The following is a 14,979-nucleotide window of genomic DNA, read 5'->3' as shown; positions in this document are numbered from 1 at the left end:
AGATATATACAAAGGCTGTTTACCTTTTCCTATAAACAGACATTTTCACACACCACAGAGCACTTATTATCATGTGACCTACTTATCTTAATTACCATTTCCTTGACCTCCCTGACTAGGTTAAATTTCCCATTTTAAATGTTGTCATAGCAACCTGCATTTTTCCTTTCTAGCACTTTACACTTTTCCTTTCTAGCACTTTACACAAATCTAATTAATTACTTTGTTGGGTTATTAGTTTAAAAGATTGTTTGTACCTGAAGTGCAATAATTATGTTTAGCTTGTTATGACTAATAAGATTCCATATATTGTTAAATATTTATTGAATGAATAAATACATGTAAATTTGACTCTACAAAGTATTGGGGAAAAAATCTGGCATGCTGCTTCTATTTTGGAGGGGGGAGGATTTTATGAGTGTTTTAAGCACAATTGTTATCTCTTATACTTACCAAGAGTTCATCATACCTGCGTGAAGTCCTAGTAGGAAAAGAAAAATCCTCCACACATGACGTGTAAATGTTCATGAACGAGTCCTGAACCAGACTCTACAAACTTTGACTTTTCATCCTGCTTCTAACTTTCTAGCCACACTAGACTATTATTCTCTAAACACTTCATACTTTTTTATCCTTCTGCAAACTACTTAAACTCTTTGTGGAATGAGGAATATAAATAACTAAGTAATGTTATTTAGATAAACTGGTGCCCTTGTTAAGCCATTTCCTCTGCTTTCCTTCCCTCTCTCTCTTCACTAACCTTGAAGGTCTAGCTCAAATACCCTCTTCTCTGTGAAAGCTTTTCCTGATATTTAGCCCACACATCCCCTGGAAAATCAGGCAGAATGACTCACTTCCTTTTACTTTTCCATGTTTCCATGGCACTAAGATGCTTCTAAGTTTTATCATATCATGTTATGCTCTGTTGCTAATCAATCAATTTCCCTCTCTCTCTGTCTCTTGCTTGAGAAAGCCCATGACCAGAAGGTGTTGTATCCACCAGCACAGTGGTGGGCACATAATGGATACCCAGTAAATGACCAAAGCACCATTATCCATCCAGGACTAAAGGCAGAAATGTGTTATTCATCTTTAACTCCTCCCTTTGTCTTATCTCCAGCTGCTTCAGCTCATCCAGTGATTCTTCCTCCAGAAGGACCTGTTTGTGTATCCATCACTCCATCTTCTCTGTCTCCATCCTGATCCAGGCCATCATTCTCTCTCACTCAGAATACTGCAAGTATATCCTCACTGGTCTCTTCATATCCATTTCTATTCCTTTCAAACCATTCTCTGCACAGCTGCCAAGTCATTTCCCTGTGTAAAATAACTCTATTTTGTTTTCTAAGAGGTAGTTTCACTAAGAATAAAATAAACCTCTTTGCATGATCCAAACCTCACATCCTGCTCCAATAGCACCAGTGTTCATTGGAGTCTGGTGGCACCGGCCTTCTGTTGACTCCTAGGATATGCCAACTCTTTCTCTCTTAATGGCTTTTCCCCTTTTGTTCATTCTTCCAGAACTGCACTTCCCCTGGCTATTTGCATCTTTGGGTTCTTCTCATCTATCACATAACAACTAAAGTTATCTCAGAGAAGAATTTCTGATCACTCCATTGGAAGAAGGTCTTTGTTTAAGAACATAAACTCTGGAGCAAATTGGCCACAGTTTAAGTCTCAGGTCTGCCACTGACTCACTGGGAAACCTTGGACAAGTTGTTTAATGTTGGCACCTTAGTTTCTTCATTTATAAGATGAATGTGCTAACAGAAATACTGTACCAAAAAATGTATAATTAATTTAGTTAAAATGCTAGAAATTCATTTACATTACCTAAAACAAAGTACAGATTAATACATTTTTTGAAAAAACCACTTGACATAAATGCTCAATGATCACTAACTATTATTAATGTTATTATTTACCACCATCTTATTTATGTGCTTTATACTATTTATCACAGCCTATGATTATTGGCTTTGATTATGATTAGCATTTATCACAGCACATACCTATTATTCCTTCTTACTGAATTCGCCAAACTGGACAGACCAATTCCTTCTTTATGTTTCTACTGATCTTGCCCAAACCCTATTCATAGTACCTATATGACATGATGGAATTCCTCTCATCTAAACCAAGACATCTTCAAGGTTATGCATCACAAAATCTTTACAAACATCTGTGCAGTAATTTACTAAACAAATGAACCCTGATATAAGAAACAAACATTCTAATATAGGCTACAGTTTTAGTGTTCCATTACTGAGTAGCAATATTACCACAAGCTTGTCAGTTTAAGACAATACATAAATTTCATTATCTTACAATTTCTATGGGTCAGGAGATCAGTCACAACTTAATTGTGTCTCTCCTTCAGGGTCTCACAAAGCTTCATTCTAAGCATCAGCTAGGGCTGTTGTCTCATTCAAGGATTGAATGGGGAAGAGATCCACTTCTATGCTCACATGATTATAAGCAGAATCCAGTTCCTTGCAAGATGTTAATGGATGGTCCCAAGATTCTTGCTTGCTGTCAGCTGAAGGCTGATTTCAGTTCCTTGACACAGGACCCTCTCTATTCAGCAACTTGGAGCATGGCAGCTTGCATCTTCAAAGCCAATTAGGAATAAAAAATGTCTCAGCAAGATAAATGTTACACCCTTAAGTAAGGTAATTATAGACACATCATCATATGTTATATATCCCCTTATATTTGCAGTATTCCATCATTTAGAAGCAAGTCATGCCCTGCACACACTCAGGAGGAGGGGATTATACAAGGGTGTGACCATTAGGAAATAGGAATCACGGGACCAGCCTAGAGACTGTCATGGCCTCCCTGGAAAAGGAACAGCATGGGACAGAGATAATTCTGGAATCTGAATAATTCAGCATAATGAACCTAAACCAGGCCAAAAGAGAGATATCCAAAGCAAACAAGCAAAGAAACTTCCAAGTTCATTATCTAGTGCTCATGTCTGTGCAGACAAACATGCGTAATTTAGATAGAAATAGTACCGAGTTTTTATTCCTTAGTGTGACAGAGAAATCATTATTATGCAATCAGTTTTAATATATAATAAAAATTCTGTGTTAACTATAATTATTTTATTTTATATTTACTAGTCATAATTATGTTACCAAATTAATGGAAAATAACTTTCAAGGTTCTGGTGTGGAGCTATCAATTCAGTTCAGTTCAGTTCAGTTCAGTCGCTCAGTCATGTCTGAATATTTGCAACCCCATGAATTGCAGCACGTCAGGCCTCCCTGTCCATCACCAACTCCCAGAATTTACTCAAACTCATGTCCATCAAGTCGGTGATGCCATCCAACCATCTCATCCTCTGTCGTCCCCTTTTCCTCCTGCCCCCAATCCCTCCCAGCATCAGGGTCTTTTCCAACGAGTCAACTCTTCGCATGAGGTGGCCAAAGTATTGGTGTTTCAGCTTCAGCATCAGTCATTCCAGTGAACACCCAGAAATGATCTCCTTTGGGATGGACTGGTTGGATGTCCTTGCAGTCCAAGAGACTCTCAAGAGTCTTCTCCAACACCACAGTTCAAAAGCATCAATTCTTCGGCACTCAGCTTTCTTCATAGTCCAACTCTCACATCCATACATGACCACTGGAAAAACCATAGCTATAAGCAGGTACTTTTTCTCCTCAAATAAGTAAGTTGTTTTTTTGTTTTTTTGAAGAGCACAGACCAGGTCCATCTCAGAGAGAAATAATTATTTGGGTACTCTTTAATCGGTCTAAGTAAATGTAGTTCAGAATTAGCCTGGTACTTTGAGGATGAACCATCCAGACACGAGACACTCATAGTGTCTTGCAAACACGTAGATACACAGCAATTCTCAATCGTACCTTTCAAACATAACTTATGTGCCTAAATGCCAACCGCTGGAAGTTGTAATTGCTAGTTTCTATATTCGTTTCCAGAACTTTTAAATAATTCAGGAGAGAATTCAATGACCAAATAACTGAAAACTTATGTTAAAAAAAAGATATTTTTTTGGGAGAGAGGATTTTATTTCAGGACTTCTGAAAAGATATTTGTCCCCAGAAACCTCTTACCAAGACAAGCTAAAACATCCCTCCAGGTATTACTAAAAATAGAAATAATACCAAATAGCTATTGCAGTTCAGAGAATATGCTGAGGGTGAATAGTATCAGATAAAGTGTGCATGTATATATTTATGGGTGGGTGTTTCAGTGGTCTTTCAAAAGTCTTAATGCCAATTAGGTATACCATGTTAAAATTAATGAACTTTTTCATGGTGTGTGATGCCAATTTAAACATTCTCAGATTTTTTTCCATTGCTTCCTGGATATTGAAATGATGTTTATACTATAAAGAATGGTTGAAACATAAAACAAATATAGTTGAAAATGCCTTGATCTTAAGATAAGAAGCCCAGGCTGTGACTTTTAACAACAAGTCTTCTGATTTTATCAAATTCCTCTGAAGAAGTAGAGGAAGAACTGAAATTGAAAAATCTCAAAGACCATTTTCTGCTCTAAAAGGCCACTGATACATTTTATACCAAAAGTTATCTTGGAGATACTCAAAGATCATATTTTGAAATATGTCAATATTTATGAGACTTCAAAAGTTGTCCCACACATGTGCTTTAAAGCCTCCTTATTTGATGAATTCCACAATCCATATTTGCAGTAACAACAGGACAGTAAGAACTCTTTTTATCATTTATTTACTTTTACTTTTTTCCAACTAAATTTTCTTTCTAAATTTACCTGCTGCTGGCTACTGCTTTCCAAAAAAATATCTTAGTGGCTGTATCAATTTCAGATCAGATCGGATCAGTTGCTCAGTCGTGTCTGACTCTTTGCAACCCCATGAATCTCAGCACGCCAGGCCTCCCTGTCCATCACCAACTCCCGGAGTTCACTCAGACTCACGTCCACTGAGTCAGTGATGCCATCCAGCCATTTCATCCTCTGTCATCCCCTTTTCCTCCTGCCCCCAATCCCTCCCAGCATCAGAGTCTTTTCCAATGAGTCAACTCTTAACATGAGGTGGCCAAAGTACTGGAGTTTCAGCTTTAGCATCGGTCCTTCCAAAGAAATCCCAGGGCTGATCTCCTTCAGAATGGACTGGTTGGATCTCCTTGCAGTCCAAGGGACTCTCAAGAGTCTTCTCCAACACCACAATTCAAAAGCATCAATTCTTCAGCACTCAGCTGTCTTGACAGTCCAACTCTCACATCCATACGTGACCAAAGGAAAAACCATAGCCTTGAGTAGACGGACCTTTGTTGGCAAACTAATGTCTCTGCTTTTGAATATGCTATCTAGGTTGGTCATAACTTTCCTTCCAAGGAGTAAGCGTCTTTTAATTTCATGGCTGCAGTCACCATCTGCAGTGATTTTGGAGCGCAGAAAAATAAAGCCTGACACTGTTTCCATTATTTCCCCATCTATTTCCCATGAAGTGATGGGACCGGATGCCATGATCTTCGTTTTCTGAATGTTGAGCTTTAAGCCAACTTTTTCACTCTCCACTTTCACTTTCATCAAGAGGCTTTTCAGTTCCTCTTCACTTTCTGAAATAAGGGTGGTGTCATCTGCATATCTGAGGTTATTGATATTTCTCCCGGAAATCTTGATTTCAACTTGTGTTTCTTCCAGTCCAGCGTTTCTCATGATGTACTCTGCATATAAGTTAAATAAACAGGGTGACAGTATACAGCCTTGACGAACTCCTTTTCCTATTTGGAACCAGTCTGTTGTTCCATGTCCAGTTCTAACTGTTGCTTCTTGACCTGCATACAGATTTCTCAAGAGGCAGATCAGGTGGTCTGGTATTCCCATCTCTTTCAGAATTTTCCACAGTTTATTGTGATCCACACAGTCAAACGCTTTGGCATAGTCAATAAAGCAGAAATAGATGTTTTTCTGAAATTCTCTTGCTTTTTCCATGATCCAGCGGATGTTGGCAATTTTATCTCTGGTTCCTCTGCCCTTTCTAAAACCAGCTTGCACATCAGGAAGTTCACGGTTCACATATTGCTGAAGCCTGGCTTGGAGAATTTTGAGCATTACTTTACTAGCATGTGAGATGAGTGCAATTATGTGGTAGTTTGAGCATTCTTTGGCATTGCTTTCTTTGGGATTGGAATGCAAACTGACCTTTTCCAGTCCTCTGGCCACTGCTGAGTTTTCCAAATTTGCTGGCATATTGAGTGCAGCATTTTCACAGCATCATCTTTCAGGATTTGGAATAGCTCAACTGAAATTCCATCACCTCCACTAGCTTTGTTCGTAGTGATGCTTCCTAAGGCCCACTTGACTTCACATTCCAGGATGTCTGGCTCAAGGTCAGTGATGACACCATCGTGATTATCTGGGTCGTGAAGATGTTTTTTGTACAGTTCTTCTGTGTATTCTTGCCAACTCTTCTTAATATCTTCTGCTTCTGTTAGGTCCATACCATTTCTGTCCTTTATCGAGTTCATCTTTGCATGAAATGTTCCTTTGGTATCTCTGATTTTCTTGAAGAGATCTCTAGTCTTTCCCATTCTGTTGTTATCCTCTATTTCTTTGCATTGATTGCTGAAGAAGGCTTTCTTATCTCTTCTTGCTATTCTTTGGAACTCTGCATTCAGATGTTTATATCTTTCCTTTTCTCCTTTGCTTTTTGCTTCACTTCTTTTCACAGCTATTTGTAAGGCCTCCCCAGACAGCCATTTTGCTTTTTTGCATTTCTTTTCCATGGGGACGGTCTTGATCCCTGTCTCCTGTACAGTGTCACGAACCTCATTCCATAGTTCATCAGGCACTCTATCTATCAGATCTAGGCCCTTAAATCTATTTCTCACTTCCACTGTATAATCATAAGGGATTTGATTTAGGTCATACCTGAATGGTCTAGTGGTTTTCCCTACTTTCTTCAATTTAAGTCTAAATTTGGCAATCAGGACTTCATGGTCTGAGCCACAGTTAGCTCCTGGTCTTGTTTTTGCTGACTGTATAGAGCTTCTCCATCTTTGGCTGCAAAGAATATAATCAATCTGATTTTGGTGTTGACCATCTGGTGATGTCCATGTATAGAGTCTTCTCTTATGTTGTTGGAAGAGGGTATTTGTTATGACCAGTGCATTTTCTTGGCAAAACTCTATTAGTCTTTGTCCTGCTTCATTCTGTATTCCAAGGCAAAATTTGCCTGTTACTCCAGGTGTTTCTTGATTTCCTACTTTTGCATTCCAGTCCCCTATAATGAAAAGGACATCTTTTTTGGGTGTTAGTGCTAAAAGGTCTTGTAGGTCTTCATAGAACCGTTCTACTTCCACTTCCTCAGCATTACTGGTTGGGGCATAGACTTGGATTACTATGATATTGAATGGTTTGCCTTGGAAACGAACAGAGATCATTCTGTCGTTTTTGAGATTGCATCCAAGTACTGCATTTCGGACTCTTTTGTTGACCATGATGGCTACTCCATTTCTTCTGAGGGATTCCTGCCCGCAGTAGTAGATATAATGGTCATCTGAGTTAAACTCATCCATTCCAGTCCATTTCAGTTTGCTGATTCTTAGAATGTGGACATTCACTCTTGCCATCTCTTGTTTGACCACTCCCAATTTGCCTTGATTCATGGACCTGACATTCCAGGTTCCTATGCAATATTGCTCTTTACAGCATCGAACCTTGTTTCTATCACCAGTCACATCAGCAGCTGGGTATTCTTTTTGCTTTGGCTCCATCCCTTCATTCTTTATGGAGTTATTTCTCCACTGATCTCCAGTAGCATATTGGGCACCTACTGACCTGGGGAGTTCCTCTTTCATTATCCTATCATTTTGCCTTTTCATACTGTTCATGGGGTTCTCAAGGCAAGAATACTGAAGTGGTTTGCCATTCCCTTCTCCAGTGGACCACATTCTGTCAGATCTCTCCACCATGACCTGCCCATCTTGGGTTGCCCCATGGGCATGGCTTAGTTTCATTGAGTTAGACAAGGCTGTGGTCCTAGTGTGATTAGATTGACTAGTTTTCTGTGAGTATGGTTTCAGTGTGTGTGCCTTCTGATGCCCTCTTGCAACACCTACCATCTTACTTGGGTTTCTCTTACCATGGGCGTGGGGTATCTCTTCACGGCTGCTCCAGCAAAGTGCAGCCGCTGCTCCTTACCTTGGACGAGGGGTGTCTCCTCACCGCCACCCTTCCTGACCTCCAATGTGGGATAGCTCCTCTAGGCCCTCCTGCGCCCGTGCAGCCATGGCTCCTTGGACGTGGGGTTGGTCCTCCCGGCCACCTCCCCTACATTCCCACTAATAGTGGAAGAAGATTCCCTTTTCTCCACAGTCTTTCAAGAATTTATTGTTTGTAGATTTTTTTCATGATGACCGTTCTGACTGGTATGAGGTGATAACTCACTGTAGGGTGTTTTTTTCTTTTAATTACAGATAATTGCTATACAATATTGAGTTGTTTTTTTTTTTGCAGTAAAACAACATGAATCAGCCATAATTATACAATATATACCCTCCCTCTTGAGCTTCTCTCCCGCCTCCCATCCCACTCCTCTAGGTCATCACAGAGCGCCACACTAGGCGCCCTATGTTAAACAGCAGCTTCCAACTAGCTATCTACTTTTCACATAATAGTGTATGTACGTTAATGCTACTTTCTCAGTTCATCCCACCCTCTCCTTCCCCTGCTGTGTCCACAAGTCCATTCTCTATGTCTGCATCTCCATTCCTTCCCTGCAATAGGTTTATCACTATTTTTCTAGATTCCATATATATGTGTTAATATACAGTATTTGTTTTTCTCTGACTTATTTCACTATGTATAATAGGCTTCAGCAATACATGAACCGTGAACTTCCAGATGTTCAAGCTGGTTTTAGAAAAGGCAGAGGAACCAGAGATAAAATTGCCAACATCCACTGGATCATGGAAAAAGCAAGAGAGTTTCAGAAAAACATCTATTTCTGCTTTATTGACTATGCCAAAGCTTTTGACTGTGTGGATCATAATAAACTGTGGAAAACTCTGAAAGAGATGGGAATATCAGACCACCTGATCTGCCTCTTGAGAAACCTATATTCAGGTCAGGAAGCAACAGTTAGAACTGGACATGGAACAATAGACTGGTTCCAAATAGGGAAAGGAGTATGTCAAGGCTGTATATTGTCACCCTGCTTATTTAACTTATATGCAGAGTACATCGTGAGAGATGCTGGGCTGGAAGAAGCAGAAGCTAGAATCAAGATTGCTGGGAGAAATATCAATTACCTCAGATATGCAGATGATACCACCCTTATGGCAGAAAGTGAAGAGGAACGAAAAAGCCTCTTGATGAAAGTGAAAGAGGAGAGTGAAAAAGTTGGCTTAAAGCTCAACATTCAGAAAACGAAGATCATGGCATCTGGTCCCATCACTTCATGGCAAATAGATGGGGAAACAGTGGAAACAGTGACAGACTTTATTTTTCTGGGCTCCAAAATCACTGCAGATGGTGACTGCAGCCATGAAATTAAAAGACACTTACTCCTTGGAAGGAAAGTTATGACCAACCTAGATAGCATATTCAAAAGCAGAGACATTACTTTGCCAACAAAGGTCCATCTACTCAAGGCTATGGTTTTTCCTTTGGTCACGTATGGATGTGAGAGTGGGACCGTCAAGACAGCTGAGTGCCGAAGAATTGATGCTTTTGAATTGTGGTGTTGGAGAAGACTCTTGAGAGTCCCTTGGACTGCAAGGAGATCCAACCAGTCCATTCTAAAGGAGATCAGCCCTGGGTGTTCTTTGGAAGGACTGATGCTAAAGCTGAAACTCCAGTACTTTGGCCACCTCATGTTAAGAGTTGACTCATTGGAAAAGACTCTGATGCTGGGAGGGACTGGGGGCAGGAGGAGAAGGGGACGACAGAGGATGAGATGGTTGGATGGCATCACCAACTCGATGGACATGAGTTTGAGTAAACTCTGGGAGTTGGTGATGGACAGGGAGACCTGGTGTGCTGCAATTCATGGGGTCGCAAAGAGTCAGACACGACTGAGCGACTGAACTGAACTGATACTTGTCCACATTGTTATGCAGCAGAAACTAACACAACCTTGTAAAGCAATTGTGCTCCAATTTAAAAAAATTGAAAAGTAAATAAATAACAACAACACCAAAAAAAAAAAAGAGAGAGTGAAAAAACAACCTATAATATAGGAGAAAATTTTTGCAAATCATATTTGTAATAAGTGACATGTATCCATAATATATAAAGAAATCTTACAACTCAATCCAAAAACAAGAAACACAACTAAAAAATGGGCAAAGGACTTGAATAGAGCTTTCTCCTAAGAAGATATACAAATAGCCACTGAGCGCATGAGAAGGTGGTGAACATCATTAGCTTCAAAAAAACAAATATCAAAGTCACGATGAGATACCACTTCACACTCTCTGGAATGGCTACAATAAAACAAACAGATAAAAACAAATGTGGAGAAATTGAAAGCCTTGTACAATGCTGATTGGAGAATAAAATGGCACAGCTGTTTCAGGAAACAGTATGGCAAGTTCTCAAAGTTAAACAAGAGTGATCATATGACCCAGTAATTCCTCTCCTATGTATATATTCCAAAGAAATAAAAACGTATATTTACTCAAAAAACTTGTGTATGATGTTCATAGTAACATTAACTATAATTGCCAAAATGTATGAACAAATGAAATATCCATGAGCTGACAACTGGTTAAGTCAATATGGTACATATTAACATACAGTGAAATGTTATTCAACAATAATAAAAATTAAATACATTAAGGATGAGCCTTTAAAATATTTTTAAGTCAAGAATTGAGTCATAAAGAACAATATACTGTATGATTGCATGTATGTGAAATGTTGAGAACAGACAGACAGAATGTGCAGTGCCTAACAATAGGGTTTCTCATTTGGGTGATTAAAGTATTCTTACATATTCTTAAGTTGTGTTGATGGTTCCACAATTTTGTGAATATACTAAATACCACTTACATGTTCACTTTCAAGAAGTCCATTACATGTTTTGTAAATTAAGTTATAATAAAACTGTTAAAATTGATATAAGTAAATAAATTAATTAAATAACATTTCAAAAAAGTATCTTAAAAGGAGTTTTCCTTATAATCAGCTCAGAACCACTTTGGCATTGAATTCCTTGGAATATATCAGATATTTGATTATTATGTCTTGTTTTCCTGCCTCCAAGGCCATTCCAGTGTAATTTAGTAGAGACTAACCAGCAATGCCCATGTGAGTGGGTGTTTTCATGGTGTCTTCACTGTGAAGCAAAAATCTGTGGGGGTATATAACACCCATCTTTGAAATCTAGGTGCACAAAAAGCGTATCATTAATGTATTGAAAAACCTTTTTATTTCATCTTCTAAAAAGTCTTTTTTTTTTTTTTTTACGTACTTGTCATCTGCTTCAGAACCCAAAGCCAAATAGCAGAACTTGACATCAAGCCAGAGAAAATTAATCCTGCTAATTGAATGGCCTTTGACACACAGAAGAAGAACAACACTTGATGCTCAATTTATAAACGAGCAAATTATATGTTCAACCTGGGAAGAGGCACAACCTAATTTTTCTCCTATTCTAAGGTTACTTAGACTGTATATTCCTAAACAAAAGAAACCGCTAATTGAGACACAGGAAAATTGCTCTTGCTCCAAAGAAACTACATGACTAGCAAGCAAGACAAAAATACTGAAATGCTCATGGTGTACTCTCAAGATAGACACTGCAGATTAAGTAACTTTGAGAAAATGAATCCCATTTAATATAGGAACATTAAATTCACAAGATCTAAATAAAATATAGATAAGTCAACACACAATATGCTTCAATATTTAGGGAGAGCAAACACCTCACTTTACACCTCCTGCTGAGTGCACCCCTTTTCACCCCAAATATGCCCATGTTTGATTGCTAAAATATATGGTCAATCTGTTTATAGATGCCAAAGTCTTACATGACAGTAGCTAGCAAAGGTTAGAAAACATTCTTAGGCATCAATTATAAAATATCTGTTTTCATGAGCTACTTCTTCATTTTTCCAATTGTCAGCCTTTATGTAGATTAGCACAGAATGTCAAAATTATTCACCCAGGAATCTATGGGGAGAACCTACTCATGAATATGGAAATGGAAGATTACAATTGTGGGTCCAACTAGCAATCTCTCAGGCCCAGCACTGTTCTCATCATGGATGCTGAGGCAGATGTTGCAAATTGGCAGGCTGTGAGCTGAAAAAAATCCCGTAGACACTTTTAGTGAAGCTTGGAATATTTTACAATTGGCAGATTTCATATGAAATACAAACTGAGTTTCAGGTTTATGTGTGTGTGTGTACATGTGTGTGTGTGTGTGTGTGTGTGCAATGTGCTCAGTCATGAAAAGCCAAATATCTGGCAACACTGACCCATATTCCCACAGGGCAAAACTAGGCAGGACCTAGACAGCAGCTTCCACTTGTGGACAGGGTGACCTCTGCCATAGGACAGTCTTGTTCATCATGCTATACCCAAGCTTTTCTGCCCATTAAATTCCATGTCTGGCTCCCATTTGTGTGTGCTCAGTTGCTCAGTCATGCCTGATTCTTTGCAACCTCAAAGACTGCAGCCCCACAGGTTCCTCTGCTCATGGAATTTTTCAGGCAAGAATACTGGAGTGGAGGAGAACAAGATGGCGGAGGAGTAGGTGGACATGGAGTACATCTCTCTCCACAAATACATCAGAAATACACTTTCAGACACAGAAGTGCATGCAGAACATCAGCTGAGAGTGGACAGGAGTACCTGACCAGTAGAAAAGAATATACAGAACCACACAAAACTTGGTAGGATGAAGGAACTAGGGGGAAAACAGGAGTGTTAGTAGGCCTGGACCTGCCCTCAGTGGATGAGGGAACTGAAGCAGAGGTCCAATCCCCACATCGGGGCAATTGTCTGAGTCAGAGGAGAAACATTTAAGGCTGAAACAGCGGATCTGTGGCTGCCTAAATGGAATGAGAATCAGACAGTCCCTGGGCAGGGACGCAAGTCTGCTGGAAGGCAGTGTCTGGGAGCTGGAGTTTAAGAATTGTGGAACAATCCCAGGGTGAGGGCTGCTGTTGACTGTGGAGAGACAGATTGAGGGGATGTGAGGGAGGAGGTTGTGGGAGGAAATGTGGGTGGAGGAAAGCCGGGCAGCCATGGAAGCAAAGCGATACTGCTGAGTCATACATAGAGGGTGGCGCCATCACCATACCCTCTTCTCCCCATAGGCCAGCCTCGGCAGCTGAACAATATAGATAGGCTGGCCCATCAAATGCGGGCACTGAACTAAAGAGTGGAACCCCACCCAGAGTGTGCCTTTAAGTGACTGATGCTCTGATCTACCGAGTAGAACCCCAGCCAGGGGTGCCCTGTATGTTCCTGACTCATGGAACAACAGAGAAGGACCCCAGGCAAGGGAGCCCTCTAAGTGCCTGAATGGGCAGAGCTACCAGAGAAAGACTGGCTAAAGAGGCCTTCTGATCACCAGCTACCAAAGAGGCTCGGAAAAAAGACTCAGGTAGGGTCATAACTCCTGTGGCAGAGGCAGTCTGTGTCCTTGCACACTTTGTACTGCCAGGGTATCTGCAAGCCAAGCAGCTCCACCACCATCATGCTCAACTCTCATGGGGGCAGAGCTACCACAGCCAAAAAAGTCTTGTGTCTATGTGTGTGGGGTCACTTTGGTCATGTCCAACTCTTTGCAGCCCTGTAGGCTGTGGCCTGCCAGGCTTCTCTGTCAGGGGATTCTCCAGGCAAGAATACTGGTGCGTTTGGTCAATACTGGTTGCCATACCCTTCTAGAGCACTATATTTTCTGCTTCCTTAGCCACCAACTCCCCTGAGTACCTGGTACTGCCAGAACCCCTGTGACTCAAGCAGCTGTACCACCTCCACACCTGGCCCTCACAGGGGCAAACCCAACTCCTCCAGGGCAGCCTCAGGAGCAAATTCCAGTGGACAACCCACTTGCAGAGGTGGAAATAAAAACACAATTGAAACCCAGGAGCAGTGTGGCTAAGAAAAGATTCAAAACCTTCCCACCAGCTGTACAAGCTGCAGATTAAATCCACATGATCAACTAGGCAGACTCTGTGTCTATGTAATATATAAAAGGACACTGAGAGCTCCCACAAAAGAAAACGCACTAGTTCTGATAGCTGTGGACAATGGGGGCAAGAACACACGGGAGTAGGACCAGATTAGAATCTGAGCTGCCCTTACAGCAGGTCCAGAGACCAGCAGAGTGTTGGAGGGCATCCTAGGGAGGAGGGCATCCTAGGGAGGTGAGGTGGACTGTGACTCCCAGAGAGGGAAAAGACTCTGACAGCAGTGACTCAAGAAAAACATTTATTATTCTTATGTTTTGACTTGTTCTGTAGATTTTTTTGGATTTTTTTTCTTTTTCCCCCTCTGTTGTAGTTGTCGATTTTATTGGCACTATGAAATCTAATTAAACTTTTGAGCTTTTTTTTCCTCAGTCATATTTTTTATTGTTGTTATAAACCTCTGCCTCTCTGTTGGGCTTTTGCAGTTTTGTGGCATTTTCCTTTATTTTTTTCTTTCTTTTCTCTTTTTTTATTTTTAATTTTTAAACCTAGTATTATTTTTTCTACATTTATTCCCTTGCTTGCTTTTCCTACTGTTCTTTTCCCCTTGAAGTTAATGAAGTTAATCTTTATATATATCTTCTTCATCTACCTCTATTTAACTTTGCATATCTATTCTTTCTTTCTTTCCTTTCCTCTCAACATATTTGTTAGTTTTATTTTCATTGCTTTATTCCCCACTTGGCACCTTGCTTTAGTTTTGTTTCCCAGTCTGTTCTTTAGTTAGTTTTGTTCTTAACTGGTATATATAATTTTTGATTTCCTTTGTTCTCCAGGTCAATCTGCTGTACCTTATTTTAGTTGGACTGTTTCT

Source organism: Bubalus kerabau, chromosome 15, assembly GCF_029407905.1.
Source record: "Bubalus kerabau isolate K-KA32 ecotype Philippines breed swamp buffalo chromosome 15, PCC_UOA_SB_1v2, whole genome shotgun sequence".
In the NCBI taxonomy this organism is placed as follows: domain Eukaryota; kingdom Metazoa; phylum Chordata; class Mammalia; order Artiodactyla; family Bovidae; genus Bubalus; species Bubalus kerabau.
The sequence above is the reverse complement of the archived record's forward strand: the minus strand, read 5'-3'. Positions refer to the sequence as shown.